The sequence below is a fragment of the Ursus maritimus genome, unplaced genomic scaffold, assembly GCF_017311325.1.
Source record: "Ursus maritimus isolate PB19 unplaced genomic scaffold, ASM1731132v1 scaffold_34, whole genome shotgun sequence".
Lineage (NCBI taxonomy): Eukaryota > Metazoa > Chordata > Mammalia > Carnivora > Ursidae > Ursus > Ursus maritimus.
The window spans coordinates 10,160,450-10,178,627 of record NW_024426008.1 but is presented as its reverse complement, the minus strand read 5'-3'; positions in this window follow the sequence as shown (position 1 = coordinate 10,178,627).

Genomic DNA, 18,178 nt, shown 5'->3' with positions numbered 1-18,178 from the left:
TTCCTTTATTCACTTTGTGATTCTAGCTCTCATTCAGCATTTTGGGGGTGCTGTAATAAAAAAGTCTCAAAATACATGGAGTTTATGCTATAACGGAGGAGATAGACGGTGAGTATGCAAACAAATAATGGCAGTAGTTGTGTTAAGTCATATGGAGCAAATGAAAGTGGTGCTCAGGTAGCACCTGACTGGAGAGCAGATCAGAGGATCCATCAGAGTCAGGAGTGGCAGGGTCAGTGCTGCTCGCAGTGTGGTCTGGGAGCATCAGCATGATCTAGAAACTTCTTAGAAATCCAAATTTCCAAAGATTTACTAGAAATTTGACCTAAAGATACAAGATCTATTGAGTAATTATCTCTGGGGAAGGGTGCTCCAGGTGATTTTTATGCAGGTAAACTTTGAGCAACATTGGGTTAGGGAATGCAGATCCAAAACCCAGACCTAAAAGCAGCTTCCTGTTGCATGCCGCCTATGGGTCAGCAGGGGGCTCTGCCGCTTCTAGTCTTTCAGGGGTGCAGGCTGCAGCACTTGCCATTGTCTCAGACATCACTGGTTGTCATGAGAAGCATGAGAAAGCTTTCGGGTGTGCACACACGCGCATGTGTATGTGTGTCTTGCAGTTAGATGCTCGAATCAGGAGGCGACACGTACCACTTTGTGTGCACAAGCGATTGGCAAGCACTGGGCCGATGGTTGCATCCAGTTGCAAGGGGCCCAGGAGCAGCACTGGGCCGATGGTTGCATCCAGTTGCAAGGGGCCCAGGAGCAGCACCACAGGGGAGCAGGAGAAGACGGCCTGAGGTGACATCATGAGAGTTGACTTGATGGATGAGCAGGAGCCAGCCCCGTGAAAAACATTCCAGAAGCAGGTAACAGCAAGGACAAAGGCCATGAATCAGAAATAAGTAACTGTCTGCTCTTTGCTAATATTCGGAGATGAGAAAGAAGTGGAAGTAAAAGGTAGTTGATGCTAGGATCCCAAAGAAGCAGCAGTCATTATTTCTATACTATTACTGATGACGAAACAAAGCATTTCATACCTTCGAATCACCCGTGTTCCAGGTCCAACCCTACACGGTCTCCATTGAGACTAGGGTGATTTTAGGAAAATCAGAAGCAGAAAATGCTTGGACCTTGGTTCCAGTCCTTACTATGCTGCTTGGGCAATTCATTAAAGCTCTTTGGCGCTTAGTTTCTTTTTCATCTATAAATTGGGGGTTAGAATATCTTCCTTGCAGGGTTATTACACAGATGTAATGAGATAAGGAATCTAAAGGGCTTTTCTGTGACAAATTGTGGCATTTGTGTCTAATCGTAGACACAAGAGATGCTACTCTTTGTGTCTAACAGTAGCCACAAAAGATACTAAATAATGTTACTGATTTAGAGCGGAATAGAATCATTGAATCTTGGGAATTGAAAGGGCTCTTTGAAGTCTTTTAGTCCATTATCCTGTCCACTGCAGAAATCCTCAGAAACTTCCTGGCAGTTGGTCTTATAATCATACTTAAAATTCTAGTGATAAAAACTCCTCTCTTTTTGAGAAAGTACTTTTCAATCCAGAATTGTATTTTCAGAGGGCCAGTGGATGGATATGGTTAATTCATGCTCGAGGAAAAAATGTGTTCGGTGGTCAAGGATGTTTGCAAAGTTCTGGGTTCCACAAATTAATACACATTTCTTTATTATACACAACATTTTAGAGCCCTTTGTATTTTCGTGAATAATTGTGATTTTCTAAAAAAATTGCTGCATTATACAGCATGTTCCAAGTAAGACTTAGGGGACAAGTGGTTGGGGAAGCATAAATGTTGATATCAGTATTAAACATCTCTTCTTTACATGAAAGAGAATTCTGTCTAATAACTTGAAACTCTTCCTCTTATCTCTGTTTCCCTGGAACAGCAGAAATAAGTTTGCACTATTTTCCACAAACAGATTGCCTAGAATCGATGTATGCTTCAGACATGGTCTGGCAGAAAGTGAGATACACCTGAACGGTTGTTGTGGCGTACAAAACCTTTCAATACCAGAGTGTTTGATCCCTGTTGTGCATATAAATTGATTATCCCCAAATCAGAAAATGGGGCAAATATCCCTTTCTGATATTTCTAATTCAAACACTGAGGAATGTATTTATCTAAAGGACAAAACGGAGATTGTGTGTCATCTTTCTCGAGTGGTTTTAATGCCTCTCTCCACTCCATCACCCTTACACAGCCAGTATAACTTCAGGGTTCAAGATGCACAAGGCAGGAAAATGAAGGGATTGACCAAGGCCACTGAGGGTTTCTGTGTGTCACCTCCCAGAATAGAAGGTGAAGGTGTCTGGCTCCTGTGGTCTCTGCCTGTGAGCACACCACATCTCCGAAGAGGTCATTTGATGCTGGGTGAGGAAAATGACCTGGCGACGGAATGAAAAGGTTTCAGTGATACCCTTTCCCTCCTATGACATCTTTGTGATGAGATCTTCTGATGTCTCCAAATCCACATTAGTTATGTAATGCAGTGAGAAATTGCTTCTGTCATCAAAAGCATAGGGCAATTATAGATCTACTTTGAGCATTTTGAGTAGTGAGTAATCCTTCTGCAAAAAACACATTTACTCTTCTAACTTATCTTTGCAAAACATGAGGCTTTATGGATGTAATGCAAAGAATACTGGAAAGGAATCAGGATACCTGAACTCCAGCCCTAGCTGTGCCACTAATAAACTGTGTGTGCCTGAATAAAACATTGCCTTCGCCTGAATCAGAATCTTTATCCTTAAAGCAAATCATCTCTCAGTTTTAATCCTACCTCTATAGCACTATAACCATGAACTTTTATTTTCAATAAAAGTAATTCCTTTTAGTTCCCAAAATCAGATAAATAAGAGATGACTTTATTATTTTATTTAAATCAACTTATATGTGACCCTGAGCTCTCAAGGTAAAGTTCAATGCCAGACATTTTTGGCATTAGCACTTCCTCCACAGAGATTTGGTTAATATTTTAATGTCTGACTCAGTGCTAGAACATCAGCAAACCCTTCAGTCATCAGTTATAGCACCACCCTGGCCTACATTGAGATGCCACTGCACCCTTGGGCCTGATGGCATGATGCCCTGTGGCTTCAGGGCACACTGCTCCTGTATTCCGCTGAAGGCATAGATCTTTATGTTGACACTAAGAGCTTATGTCTAAAATCCTCCTTCCCTAGTGGGTAATGAAGCCATTTCTTGGCCACTTCCCAGAAGCTACCATAGAGCATCTCTGTGTCTTGGGACCTCTAGATTTTTGTCTTTTTTGACAAACTGAGAGAATAAAATTCATTTTTCTAGTATTCCCCAAAGATATTCTTATTTCTCTCCACTCTTCCCAGAGGTTTATCCAGAAGATAAACAGTCTTGAATCTAATTTTATATTTTGCAAAAGATAGGAGTAACTTTTATCTTCAAGTAACTTCTCCTTTATATTGAAAAAAATCCCCAAATCAAGGAAATACTAAGTGCCTATCTGCATAAAACATAAAAAATGAGAAACATGGGGAGACAAACATAAATTAACATTTCGATAAATTATACTGACCAGGTGGTAACACATACAACTTTATAATCTATGAAGGAGAAAGAGAAAATGTTCAAAGCACTTTTTTTATTCCACACATAACATACTTTTACTATAGAATGCTTAAAATCAATATAAGCAAAAATGAAATTATGTATTTAAGCCATTTATGATCCAACCTCTTAGAGATTTCTACTTTTAATATTTTGGTGTATATACTTTCATACTTTCTCTATGCATGTGTACTATTGCTATTAGTAAATGTAGCTAACATTTGTTTGTTTGCTAAGACATAAGAGGCATGAGGAAAATCTAATTTATGATTAATACAGAGCCCCAGACTTTGAATAATGAGATATTTTAAGTAGCTATATTTATTGAGGATTTATCATATTCATATACCAACCCTTATGCAAAACCCTTGAAATGCATCTTTTTATTTAATCTTTGTATCAAATCATGAGGTTAACATTCATGGTAGATACAGATGGTCATTTAGAAAGTCTTCCTCTTGCTTCCCCACTTCTTAACAGAAGTTCACTCCCCCTCCCCCTCCAATAATCTATTCTTTTCCTTTGTAACCTATCCCACCTCTAACTTTCCGGATGGGCCTAATTGATACAGGAGTGATTCCATTTCAACAGGTAGTGGTTCATTCAGCCAATCAGTTACTCAGTTCTGGACAAGGAGATGTGGAGAGTTGGCTGGGTATTTCTGGAGATGAATCCATGACCATAAGCAAAGAAACCCAAGAAGAGGCTATTTCTTCTTCTTTTTTTTTCTTTTAGCTATAGCTGAGTATAATGTCCTGTCTCTTATTGTTTAATCTACTTTGAATTAGTGTTTCTGTTTCTTGAGGCTGCAAGCATCCTAATATAGTGTTGTTATCTCGTTTCTACAGATGATGAAATTGAAGTTCAGCTATTGCCCAAATTAGTAAGACAGACTCCATCTTGGTTTTATCTGAGTCCAGAATCTCCACTCATATGCTTGAAATTTTTTTTACTTATAAGTCACTGGTATTTCTTTTTTGGTGAACCCACTGTTCGTGTCCTTTGGAAAGGCACAGTTTAAGTCCGATATATATTTTGTTTTCTATAATTTCAGATAAGACATTGGTGGAAAGTTTCTGACAAATTTCTTGTACTTATTTTTATTTCTAAATTAACTTCGCTATTGATGTTTGTTATTTTTGTTGCTCTAACTCTACAAGGTTGCATTTCAGTATCAGTCCAACACATTCTAAAATATGACAAAGGCACCTGGGTGGCTCATTGGCTAAGTGTCTGCCTTTGGCTCTGGTCATGATCCCAGTGTCCTGGGATCAAGCCCCGCACTGGGCTCCCTGCTCAGCGGGGAGTCTGTTTCTCCCTCTGCCTCTGCCCCTCCCCTCTGCTTGTTCTCTCTCTCTCTCTCTCTCTCTCTCTCTCTCTCATGCTCTCTCTCTCAAAAAAAAATAAAATCTTTAAAAAAACCCCAAAAACATGATGAACCGGTTATAACTTAGTATTGAAATTAAACCATCTGGCAATATAGTCCTTTTATTTGGACATCTCAGAGTGTCTGTCTTTCTGCACTTTGACTTGTGGTGACTTCTTTTCCTGCTACCTATCAGTTTGTAAGTTTCTTGAATGCAGAGACTGTATATCCTTATATTTTTGTTCTTTCAAGCTAGGTGAATAGAAATCTGGTCCATTTATGGGAGGTATGGGTAGTATACTTACATTAACTGAGTGTTAAATAATGGTAGGTTAATAGGCATATTCTAAGGGTGTATAAATGATACATAACCACCAAATAACCTATAGGTTAGATTTTATTATCTTCATTTCACGGCACAGTTGAGAAAAAGTTCAGAGGTGATAATTACCATCCATTCATTTATTCAGTTAGCAAATATTTCTTAAGCACAGTCGACCTGTCAGACATTCTCATAGTTTTTACAGATGCAGTGGTGAACAAGTTATGGTTCCTGTCTACGATAATTTTGTAGTTAAAGGACAAAGACAAAGAAGTAAAGAGGCAGTTATTGTAGAGTGAGATCGAGAAGGAAGCCCAGGGAATTATGGGAGCAAGAAAGAGACACACCTGACTAAAATGTGGAAATTAGGGAGGGTTTCCTTAAGGAAGCAGTATCTGATTTGAATCCCAAAGAGAAGGTAAGAGCTGGCCAGGTAAATCTAGACTTAGATTGGTCTAAGTGTAGTCCAGGGGGATTAGCCACGACTTCAAGGGAGAAGGCTCCCGTGTACAAGTCTCCGAGGCATATTGTGAGCACAACATATTCTGTGATGTTAGAGAATGGGGTTTGTTGGAGATGGTGAGAGAAGAGGCAGGAACAGCAAGTCTGATTTTTGAATTGCCTCAATTGATGTGCTAAGAAAGTTGAATTTTGCCTTGTAAGAATTGCGGAGCCATTTGGGGCCCTTGGGTAGAGGAATGGTTTATTTCTGTTTTGGTAAGGGCAGAGACTGGTTTAGTGGAGGGTATGGTAAAGCTTTTCTATAAAGGACCACATAGTGAATAATTTCAGCTTTGTGGGTCATGGTATCTCTCTTGTATGTTAGCATCATCCCAAAGCAGCAATAGATAGTACATTCATGTGCAAATGATTGAATATGGCTGTATTCTAATAAACTTCATTTACAAAACCAGGCAGGGCATCCGATTTGGCCAGTAGGCTGTTCTTTGCTGAACCCTGGTTTAGAAACAAGCAAAAATCAGGAGATAGGAAGTTATGGTAATCCAACCAAGGTCTTAAAGAGATAATGCAAGTCGAAAGAAGTAGGCAGATTTACAAGATACAAGGAAATAGTTTCACTGTAACTTACAGATTGATCTGATCTGTGAGTAGAAGGTGGGGTAAAATGATTCTTTGAGGACTGGTATAGACCTTGGTGTAGATGACTGTGCTTCAACTGAAAACAGCTGGCTGAGGAAGTGAGGTGGGAAGAAAAGTTCTATTTAGATAAATTGAGGATAAAATATGTGTCAACATTCAGATGAAGATTTCGGTGGGCAGTTGGACATAGTAAATTTCGGTACTCGGGGGAGCAGCCTAGACTAAGCCACAAAGATTTGATTGTCATTGACGTATTTGAAGTATAATTGAAGGGAGGAGAGCAGGAGAAATCTATGAGGAAGTGGGAGAAGAAGAGCGGAGGACTGTGAATGGCATTGCAGGGGACCACGATACCTCAGGTACAGACAGAAGAAGTGGTTTCCCTGAAGAGAGCTGAAGAGGAGTCCCAGAGAGGTATGTAGGAACCAGAAGAAGTGTCCTCATGGAAGACGAATAGATAAGGAAAAGACAAAATTAATGGTATCTAATACTGTGTCTGTTCATTTTTGGCTAATGGCTTTGGGTGATACACTGTCAGAGGAGTGATGGGGAGTCAAACCTGTTTGTAATGAACTGAGGAGTATGGTTCAAGGTATGGACATCCCTTCTGAGAACGATAATTGTGAAATGGAGAAAAGAAATAGATGGGGGGTGTGTGATGCGTTTTAATAATGAGGGGAGAGACTGGATGATATTTACTTTTCTGATGGGAAAATACTTGAGAGAAAGTATTGAAGATGCATAAAAGGGGGGTAGTTGATGGAGGAAGTTCTCACGTGAAGTGGACAGAAATTGGCTCCAGGGCCTAGGTTGCAGGCTTACCATCTGCAGGAGAAAGGTCACAGCTTCTTTCATTGGGGCAGGGAAGCTGGAAGCAGGAAGCAGGGGAAGTACCTATTTTAGTGAGTTAATAGGTAGGGGGTTGGGCAGGAAGCAGAGAGAAGTCTCTTTACTCCAAGAAGTTTGAGGCAGGGTCTTTGCTAAGAGGGAAGGGTTTGTTATTTTTTGTTTGTTGGTTTGGTTTTTTTTTGGTGTTTGGAAGCTTCAAAGATGTGGAAAAGATTGAAAGATTTCCCTCTTTGAAAAGCTAACACGGAACATAAAATGTTTTTGGCAGGTCTTCAGCTCATACATGGCAAATCTGATAATGGCATTCTTACCTCCGTAAGTCTAGAACCACTGTTTTGTCCATTATACCATGCTGACAGGGAGAACTTACGCGGTTTTATGTTTATATGGAACTAACTAGTTCCAAGGGACCAAAGACATCTATTTCTGAGGATTCGGTCCTTTGTTCTAGTTTTTCTTACAAAGCATTTGTGAAGCACTAATGGAGTCTTGTTTAAAAAGTACTGTGTATATAGTGACTTCCATATATCACTTTGTGCTGTGAGGACAACAGACTGGATGGGGAATTTTTTTTTTTTTTTTTTTTTTTTTTTTTTTTTTTGAGAAAGAGAGCATGAGCAGAGGGAGGGGGAGAGGAAGAGGGACAGGCAGACTCCCTGCTGAGCAGGGAGCCTGCCTCTGTGGGGCTGATCCCCAGACCTTGGGGTCATGACCTGAGCTGAAGGTAGATGCTTAACCAACTGAACCACCCAGGCGCCCCTGGATGGGGAAACATTTCAACATGTACTTTTTCCATTCGTAAGTAAGCAGCCTACTAAGGCATTGCTCCAAGTTTATGTATAGAGGATAGTAGAAAAAAAAAAAAACAACCCACAAAAACAAAGATAAACCATAAAGAATCAAACCAGGGATGAATGAGAAAATTTCAAGTGAAAAATCTCAGCAATTGTCAGGGCTTCCCCACAATATCATCCTTTTTTTTTTTTTTTTTTTTTTTTTTTTTTTAGATTTTAGGATCATGAAAATGACTCTTCTATGCTCTCCTGTCCTCAGAACAGAGAGTGAGAAGTGGGTTGAAAAATATACTTGCTTGTTGAAAGTTTCTTGCTACCACCCTGTTATTTATGGTCCAGCTCTTTCTTCTGGCTCCATAAAGTAGTTATTTATTAGAAAATTTGAAAAAGTCCAGAGTAAACTCACAGGTCAGTGGTAAATCCACACAGATCAGGTGATGAGAGTAGTCTCCCTTAGCGAGCTGACCTATGGATGAAAGAACTATGGGGAAGGCTTTTTTGCCATTCTCTGATAGGTTATATTAATTTGTCTAATTCTGTAAGATCCTGTCTCATTACCCCAAAGAACAGGGCTTGTTCTTATAAACTGATTGGGTCCTTCTAATGTACATCCACAGGAAAGAGCTATCAGAGGAAAGATATGCAAAGTTGATTTAGAATGGATATTATAATTTACTTTTTTGAGGGGTCTATAAATGACAGAGCATTTCACCAAGCATTTATCAGTGTGCGTAAACTCAGTTATTTTGGACTACCCAATTATGTGCTACATTAATATTTTACGTGCGGCACACTACATTTCACTGTGTCACTAAAATTAAATTTGACTACTGCAAACACTGGCAGCAAACCAAGTTGTGTAAAACGTGGTTATAGTAGCATTCACTCTGATGTCTACCCCATTCTAATCATCTGTGGTTCAAAGGAACAGAAGGCTACATTTCTTCCAATAATTATTTGATACTTAGATAATCTTTCAAATATGAAGGTTCAACCAGTCCTCAAACTGGAGGTTAATATTCCCGTTCCTTTAGGATTCTGTCACTAAGGTAACACTGCCTTCAGTGATGATAGCCTTGATGGCCTATGGGGAACCAGCCAGCGTCCAGCCTGCTCTCACGGATCTGCCATACATACTAGAGAAGCTAGAGAAGCCACTCCAGTTTAGCTGAGAACCACAGCTCTGGAAACTAATGAGATTATGATATATTTGTAAGGCATCTCCTATATGAGTAAAGGTTTCCTATATATATGTATGTATATATGTATGTGTATATATATGTATATGTATATAAATTTATCTAAGACTAAGGACTAAAAACAATTAACCAAGTCATAAACTATTCTTCATATCTGAATTCTGTTTGCCCAGTACTTTATAAGAGATTTAGTCTTGTTTGCAATTTTTAGTGTCAATAAATAAATGTTTTCAGTCTCCCAAATCTTGCTTTTTTTTTTTTTTTTAAGATTTTATTTATTTATTTGACAGAGATAGAGACAGGAAGCGAGAGAGGAAACACAAGCAGGGGGAGTGGGAGAGGAAGAAGCAGGCTCCCAGCAGAGGAGCCTGATGTGGGGCTCGATCCCAGAACGCCAGGGATCACGCCCTGAGCTGAGGGCAGACGCTCAACAACTGAGCCACCCAGGTGCCCCCCCCCCCAAATCTTGCTTTTTATATCTTGAAGCCAGTTAAGGGCATGTGTTTGAATGTGGACACATCTGTTACAGACTTTTTTTTTTTTTTTTTTTTTTGAGACTTTCCTGTCTTAAGCCTTAGACCAAAGGGACAGTTTACCAAGTATGAAATTAATCTTTTTCTTGGGAATGTTTTCTTAGGCATTGTTTTCATCTATGGTACATGTTACTTTAATTGATTTTTATTTCTTTTACTCAGTATTCACTTAAGGAATTAATGATTGGAAATTACTTCTCTCCCTTAGTTGATTTGGATATGTTAAAGATATGGCTCTGGAGGGTATTTTTACTTTAGCAAGGTGCAAGTATTTATCCTAAACTTCATTTAAGTTAAAAAAACACTAAATTTTAAGTTACAAATTGTTTGAATATATATAGAAAATCATGTAATGAACTTCTGTGTACTCACCATTGGGATTAAATAGGTGATGATTTTCAATATTTACTTCAGAAGGGATATCTAGGATCTGAACCATATATAATTAATGAACTTGATCAGTGAATGATGATAGCTTTGTTTCTTTTCAGTTGCTATTCCTTTATTTCTTTTTGTCATGTCCTTGAGCTGGCTAGTATCTTCTATATGATGTTGAATAGAAATCTGCTTTTTTAAAAAAAGAGTGATTCAGGTGTTTTATCATTAGGTTTGCTGTCGAGTTTAAGGAGATTCATTTGACCAGATTAAGGATGTTTCCTCCTATTTCTGATGCTCTAAATATTCCCTTCTCCCCATCCCCTGCCCCAAGGAAGAGGTGTTGAATTTTATCACATATTTTATATTCTTCCAGAGGTGGAACAGTTAGTATGATGTTTTTTATTGGCTTTATCTTTTTAGAGCAGTTTTAGGTATATAGCAAATTTGAGGGGAGGGTATAAAGATTTCCTACATGTTCTCTATTCCCACATAGACACTGCTTCCCTGTTATAAATATCCCCAACCAGTGTGGTACAGTTTGTTACAAGATGAACTTACATTGACACATCATCAACACTCAAAGTACATAGTTTCATTTTGGTGTAGATTCCATGGGTTTGGATGTGGTGTAGATTCCATGGGTTTGGATGAATGTATAATGACATATATCTATCATTTAGCATCATGCAGAGTATTTTCATTGCCCTGTATATCCTCCATGCTCCACATATTCATTGTTCCCCTGCTCCTCCAACTCCTGGCAACAGCTGATATATTTTTTTTAACTGTCTCCATAGTTTTGCATTTCCCAGAACATCATATAGTTGGAATCATACAGTACGTAGCCTTTTCTGAATGGCTTCTTTCATTTAGTAATATGCACTTAAATTTCCTCTATGTCTTTTTCTGACTTGATAGCTCATTTCCTTTTCAGTGTGGAATGATATTCCATTGCCTGGATGGACCACAGTTAATGCATCCATTCACCTCCTGAAGGGCATTTTGGTTGCCTCCAAGTTTTGGCCATTATGAGTAAAGCTGCTATAAACATCTATATGAAGGTTTTTATGTGGACATAAGTTTTTATCTCCTTTGGGTAAATATCAAAGAGCGTGATTGCTAGATCATATGGTAAGAGCTTGTCTCTTTCAAAAGAAAGGCAATTGTCTTCCAAAGTGGCAAAGTACCATTTTGCATTCCCGCCAGCACTGAGTGAGAGCTCCTGTTGCTCCACAGCCTTGCCAATATTTGGTGTTGTCAGTGTCCTGGATTTTGGCCATTCTTATACGTTACGTGTTGGTCGTATCCAGAAGGTTTTAGGAATCTCACTGCTAGTCTCGTTAGTATTTGGACCTGAGTCACATCTCTTAATCTCTAAATAGTTTTGCTCTACTTTTATCATGTAGCCTGAATGCTTTTTCCTGAAATTCTTAATCTTTACAGTGATGGTAAACTGATTTCTGTCATTCCTCAGTGTCAGAACAGACATTTTTAAATGCATTTGAATCTTTACATATTTAATCAGTTGAAACTCAGAACATTCTTATCACTTTTAAATCAGTTTTAGCCCCAGGAAAGTAACTTAGCAAAGTAAAATAAAATGAAATAAATAAGTAAAATGTGTGAATACATGAGATTCGTGGGCGGTGGAAAGAGCTGTATTTGTACTCAAAGTAGTAGTGCCTTTCAAAATTGATTTCGCGGCAAACTGTATCTTCAAACAAAATATAACCAGAATGCCAACGTCAAAAATAGATAAAACAGCATCTTGTCTTGATGGCTGCATGGTGGGCAGAGTGAGACGGGGACCTGGGTTCTTTTTTAATAGATAACTCCCACATTTTTACCCTTCTTGGCTCTGAGAAGTCCTTCGGATGTCACAAAGCATTGTCTCTGAGGCCCTTTCTAGATAATTATATGTGTTTTTTGACAAGTATTACAGATTTTGTACATTTAAATCAGCATTGCTTTTAAAATTTGAGAATTACACATTTTTACAGTACATTCTTATAGTTCAAAACAATATAAATAAGCAAGAAGTGAAAATAATTTAGAATTTCTATTTCCACTAATAACAATACCTAGACTTTTGTACCTACTTAAAGAAATCACCATAGGAAGCTATTATTTTTATTCCAATCATAGTAACATTGCTCAAAATATATTTGGATTACTCATTGAGTCCCTTTATGAGCCATTATAGAAAACAAGTATCGATAGATTAAAGTAATAACTTGTTTTGAACACAAATGGAATTACCAACACTGGATGGATCTTTTGACTGTTTCCAAAAAATCAACACAAACATCAAAAGGATGAAGTTTTGCCACTATTACAGCTATTCAAAGCAAAAGGAATTGCAAATGTCAAATGCAGTTCCAAAAGAGAAGTTTCTAATATGATATGACTAGGGACAATCACAGCATCATTAGAATAAATGTATAACCTCCTTTATGGTGATTTCCTTGAAGAGTTCCATGTTCCTGTGGCTGTCTAAGTTGTGATATGCTTGTTCAAGAAGAGTCATGCCTGGTAGATTCAGAACAGACTGCAGGGTAGGGAAGACGGAGAGTGAGCAAGAAGGAAAGGATTTCCTGGTTGGGTCAGGCTGGTGACTCATGTTGCAACCTATAGGGCTAGGAAGGTCAAGAGTGGTCACTGACTTAGCGGCTGAGATTGAAAAATGAAATCAGTGTGTGGGCTTAAGTGGAAAAAGGAATCCGAGGGACAGGTACAAAAGAGAGCAAATTAATTTCATAAAACATGATTTTTAAATCATTGAAAAGAAATTTGATGAAGGGCTAGGAGTGTGGTTGACATAAGAAAGTAGCTTTCGGACAGTACAAAACATTCCAGATTTGAATTAGCAGCCGCGGAGTTAGTTCCTTCCTCCACTGTATGTCAACAGTATGACCTTGGGAAAGTTACTTGGCCCCATCTGTGTTCATATACTATTTTGCACATATCTCTATCACAGGAATTATTACAGTGTATTTTTGTGAACCGTTCATGCATCTGTGACCCTTCTTAGACTGGATATTAAAGACAGCTTCCTTAACTTATTCATCTTTGCCATTCCTAGTGCCGGGAAGAGACGGACACAAAACAGATAATCAATTACGGTTTGTTGAATAAAATGCAGACTTGTTGTAAAAGTTAAGATGGCAGCAAAGGAAAGTTCTTTGTGAAATGTGGAGGACTGTACCACTGCAGACTATTAAAACTAAAAATTGGAGAACTGAGTTGTAACAAAACAAATGAAAAATTTGATACAAGATATCGCTCAACTTTGTGTTTTAATCCTTTCCAGTTCATAAGAGTTGCGTATTGACGTGTTCTCTGTTGTGTGAGTATAGGTACAAGTTGGCATTAATTCTAAGCAATAGAAATAGCTACAGTAATTTGATTGGAGTATTTAGGGATTGGAGTATTTAGGGATTATGTTCACTGTTCATGTATATGACAAGTTTACATTGCCTCTTGCCTGGTGGTAGATTTTTGGCATGAAAGTACTAGAATTCATCCCCAGTCTTTCCTCAGTGACTTCCATGGGTGGCTTTTCTTCATCCCTTTGTGCTCTAGTGGAGAGAGGATTGGGGTTTTCCCCTGGCTTGAAGTTAATTTGAGTCATACTCAGAACTGAAGTGAGTGTCCCTTCGCATCCTTTGTGTGGCACTAGGTTCCCATCTAGACGCTTGTGTTCCATGTTTTATCAGGCAGCCCACAGTACGGTTATCTCCACCCAGGTAGAATCAAGATCCACCTCTTTGCCTGAGCTGGCCTGGAGACTTGTAGATGATGCCAGCCTTCTCTGGGAGATCTAGGCAATGCTTCACAATGTTGAGAATCCTAAGGTTAATGGCTTTGACCTATGGTTGGCCTCCTCAACCTAGACTTTGGACTTCTACTGGCATGACTCTTGGTGAGGATTGGATGAGTGGAAAACAAAACATTTAGCAGCTGTTTTGACAACCCTCAAAAACTCTTGAATCTCATTGCCAGCCAGCTTTCTAGTAAGGATGCTGAGCTGTAGTTCAGTATCTTACCAGGTTCTGCTGTCCCATTTCATAAGCTCCTCCCTGTTCATTATTCTCCCATTCCAACCTTGAAAAGCAACTGTTCCCAAGGATGACTCCAGTTGATTATCTGGAGGTGTCAGGCATGATTAATACCCTACCTTATATCGTACATCATCTTTTTTCCCCTTTGGGGCCCCGAGAGCAGTGTCCTTTCTGCTCCTTGCTGCCACAACAAATAAGTTCCCCTGTATTGTATTTACGGAAAGACATATTTCCTGATGTCTGTGCCCTGCACAGGTTAGCAGATTGGATGGCAGTAGTTAGGATTGTCATAAATCCGATGCTGGCATGATGTGTCTGGGGTGCTGCCAGTGGTCAGACTCACAGAGCTACCATAAAGGGCTGTCTGAGAAATGACAACCAGAAATCATACAAAGGTTCTTCTTGCCCCTCCCACCTCAATCACAGTGGGTGACAAAAGGGAATCCAGGAAGTCTGGGCCTCACTGTGGGAGCTGAGAGCTATCCTCATTTCCTGTGTGTGCTGAGTCTGAAGCCTCGTGGTGCAACAGAAGAACGTGGGTTTGGGGTGAGCCTCAGAAGATCTGGGTTCAAGAACCGCCCCCTCTCTTTCAGGTTTACACGGAGTCAGATGAAGAACCTCTTTGAGCTTTAGGTTCTTCACCTGTAAATAGTGTTAGTGACATGTAACTCACCATTCGTGAGGATTAAATCCCATATTGTAAATGAAAATGCTTTGTAACCTAAGAGGTGCTGTAGGACTATGAGGATTGAGTGTCTTCTGTCTGGAAATTGAGGTGTTGCTTCCTTCTTGGGGCTCAGAGTCAAAGTACATAGGTTCCCGTGGGTGTGTCTGTGGTCCTGCTTGCTTGTTTACCTTGTTCTACTGCATTTCCCTGACCTCTGAGTTTGCCAGGACCCTTGGCTCTGGCTGGACATGTCCCTTTTGCTCTGTTTGGCTTCCGTGTCTACCCTTAGGCTTGACTCTCTGCCTCCTTTGCTTTCTGGTGTGTTCTTGGTCTCCATTCTGTGTTCCCTCATCCCAGCTCACTGCCCTGAAGCTTCCCTTTTCCTGAGGTAGCCAAAGTTCCACCTGACAAAATGTTTCAAGAACATTTTCAGGTGGTTAGATATGCATTTCATGCTACACTTTGTCTTTAATTTAAGAGGGATTTGATTTTGCATGTGGTCAGGGTTAGGAAACTAGATTTTTGTCTTCCGGATGGGATCCTATAAGTTTTCTGTAAGGATTCTTAGTTTGGAAGGGAGAGACATACAGTAATTAAAAGTAGCCTGAAATTAAACTAGCTTAGACCCTGAATTTGGAAATGGGCCAATGAGGAAAAGAGAGTAAAGAAGCAAAAGCCTTTTAAAGTCTTCATGTCATTGTGTGTGCTTATGGTTAATTTTTAATTTTCATATAATAGAACAACATCCATTTTATTATGATTTGTATGACTAGAAAAATACCATTAGGAAATTAAGGAGAATATCAGAATTTCAGAATAAACCAGAGGGAGTGTAGTCGGGATAAATAGAAATTTGAGCAGGCCAGGAAAGGAAAGAGAAAAAGAGAACTAGCAACTAAATCAACAGGAAAAGCAAAATAAGCCGGGAGGTAGGCTTTTGGGCAGTAACTGAAGTATGGATTACACATATGATTTCAATTGAGGAAAACAAGGAATGAAATAAAATCAGACTTCTATAGGTATGCTCGTGGAAAGTGGGCACAGCTCAGCTTATCCTTGGTGTGGCTTTACGACAAGTCCACCCTGAACCACTGAAGAACCCAAGAGTTCAAATGCAGGCCCACATACCATAGGTCTACCTAATTATTCCAAAAGTCTTACATCCAACTCACAAACTGATAAATAAAATATTAGTCTATCTTTCTATCCTTTTTTTTTTTTTTTTTTTTTTTACTTCAGCACAAATACTTTCTTTTCTTTCTTTTAGACACAGGAAGAGTGGGGCAGTGGGGAGGGGCAGAGGGAGAAGGAGAGAGCAGATCTTAAGCAGGCTCTATGCCTACGGGCTGGCGCAGAGTTTGACATGGGGCTCGATCTCACAACCCTGAGATCATGACCTGACCCAAAATCAAGTCAGATGCTTAACCTACTGAGCCATCCAGGCGCCCTGGCACAAATATTTTCATAACACCTTTGGAAGACCTGCTTCAAATTTAGAATCGTTGGACTTCTGAGCCAGAACATAGTAATGTGGGGAGAAGCAGCCTTGTCCGTACCAGCCCTTTTTCCTTTCCCACACTGCCTTGTGCTGTAATGCAAGGGGCTTCATGCGCGCGCGTGCGCGCGCGCACACACACACACACACACACACACACACACACGGGCATTCCAGCCTGCATGTCCAAGCTCTGTACACATCCATCCCCAGGAAACAGCTGCTCCTTTTCCTCAGCTGGGGCCCACGGATGTGCCTGTTGGCTTCATCTGCTCTCAGTGAGGCAGATAAAGGAAGGTCTAGAGGAGTTGGGGCTTGTTTGGGCAGGAGATACTGGGTTCATGGTCTTGAAGGGGCCAGGGCAGAGGCTCTGGGTGGGCATGTGCTTCTGGCCTTGCAGAGTTGTCTCTGTGGTAGGCACCCAACCATGGGAGGCTCCCGAATGTGTGTGTCCTGGGCAGGGGCCTTGGCCAAACTCTTAAGTGCAGTATTTCAAGTGAAAGAGCTTAAAATGTCTCCTCCCCCCACTTTATTGGAACTCACAAAAGATTGAAAGACTATTTGGTCTCCTTCCCCATCCTCCAGGCCAGGAGGGCTAACGTCTCAATGGGGACATATGAGACGAAATTCCAGTATTGGCTCAGATAACACATCAGCTGGCTTTTCTATTTGTGTTTTCCTCATTGGCGAAATGGGAGTTATTTCCTTCTCTCAGGGACATTTAAAAAAGATAAATGTTGAGTTTCAAGAATCCGAAGGAATGTACCCTGAGTTGATGGATGCGAAGGAATAACACTGATGTCTTTCCTCCACTCACAGCAAGTGGAGCTCCAGGACTCCCTTCCTTTGGGTCCACAGGTCTCCCAGAGGCAAACCCAGTTGCTCTTTAGAGCCAGGATGCTAGCTAGCTCTGACTGTCACGTTCTTCCTCCCAAGGCTCAGAGAGCGAGGGCTTATTTTCCCCCAGTGAGCTTTCAGCCTCTGTTTTTCTGCCCAGATGCCCCAGCCGGCCAGGTGGCTTTGCACTGGGGCTGCAGAAGGTTCTGCTGGCTGCCCGGCTTGTAAGTGCAAAGGCGAGGGCCCCTGGGGCTCCCAAAACAGGGCCCTCGTAATCATCTCTCCCTAATAGTAGAGAAAAGCTGTCTCCTTGTGAGGAAGGGAGAAAATCACAGATGAGGAAGTGTTGAAGAGAGCACTGACTGGGTTCATTTTAGAGACTGAGTCCAGTTTTCCTCCCTCCCTTACCGGGTCCTCTGGAGTTTATCCCCTCCCTCCATCAGCACCTTGAGGCAATTAAAAATGCTGAGCTCTGCGGTGCTATCACACCAATTCGGTCTTTAGTTCTGAGACAACAGTCAACAGCCTGTCCTTCCAGGTGGCTCCGGGAATACAGACTTCACAAACATTTCGAGCCTTTCTGCTGACTACCTGCCTTTGAATGAAAGGCTTTGCCCATTGCCTTTGTTTCCTGAAAATGCCAAAAGTAATGGGGACCAGGACAGGATTAGCTGTGGAGTGAAAGTCACCGCTCCCCCTGAAGGTGGAAACACATACAATTGCCTTAAAGTGCGAATATTTTCTCATTCTGGGGGTTATACTTAAGGAGTATCTTTCAAATGTATTTTCCTCAAATCACTAAAACAAAGGCAAACCAAAACAAACCAACAGCTACCAAGAGGGGACAATTTTCCCCTCAGCTGAGGCACGAATTGCCGAATTGCAGTCCAGGAGTGATTTTTATAGCCGAGTTATAGATGGCTGGAAATCAGGAGGTTTTGATGGAAATGCGGAGCGACTTTTAAGCTGTTTTG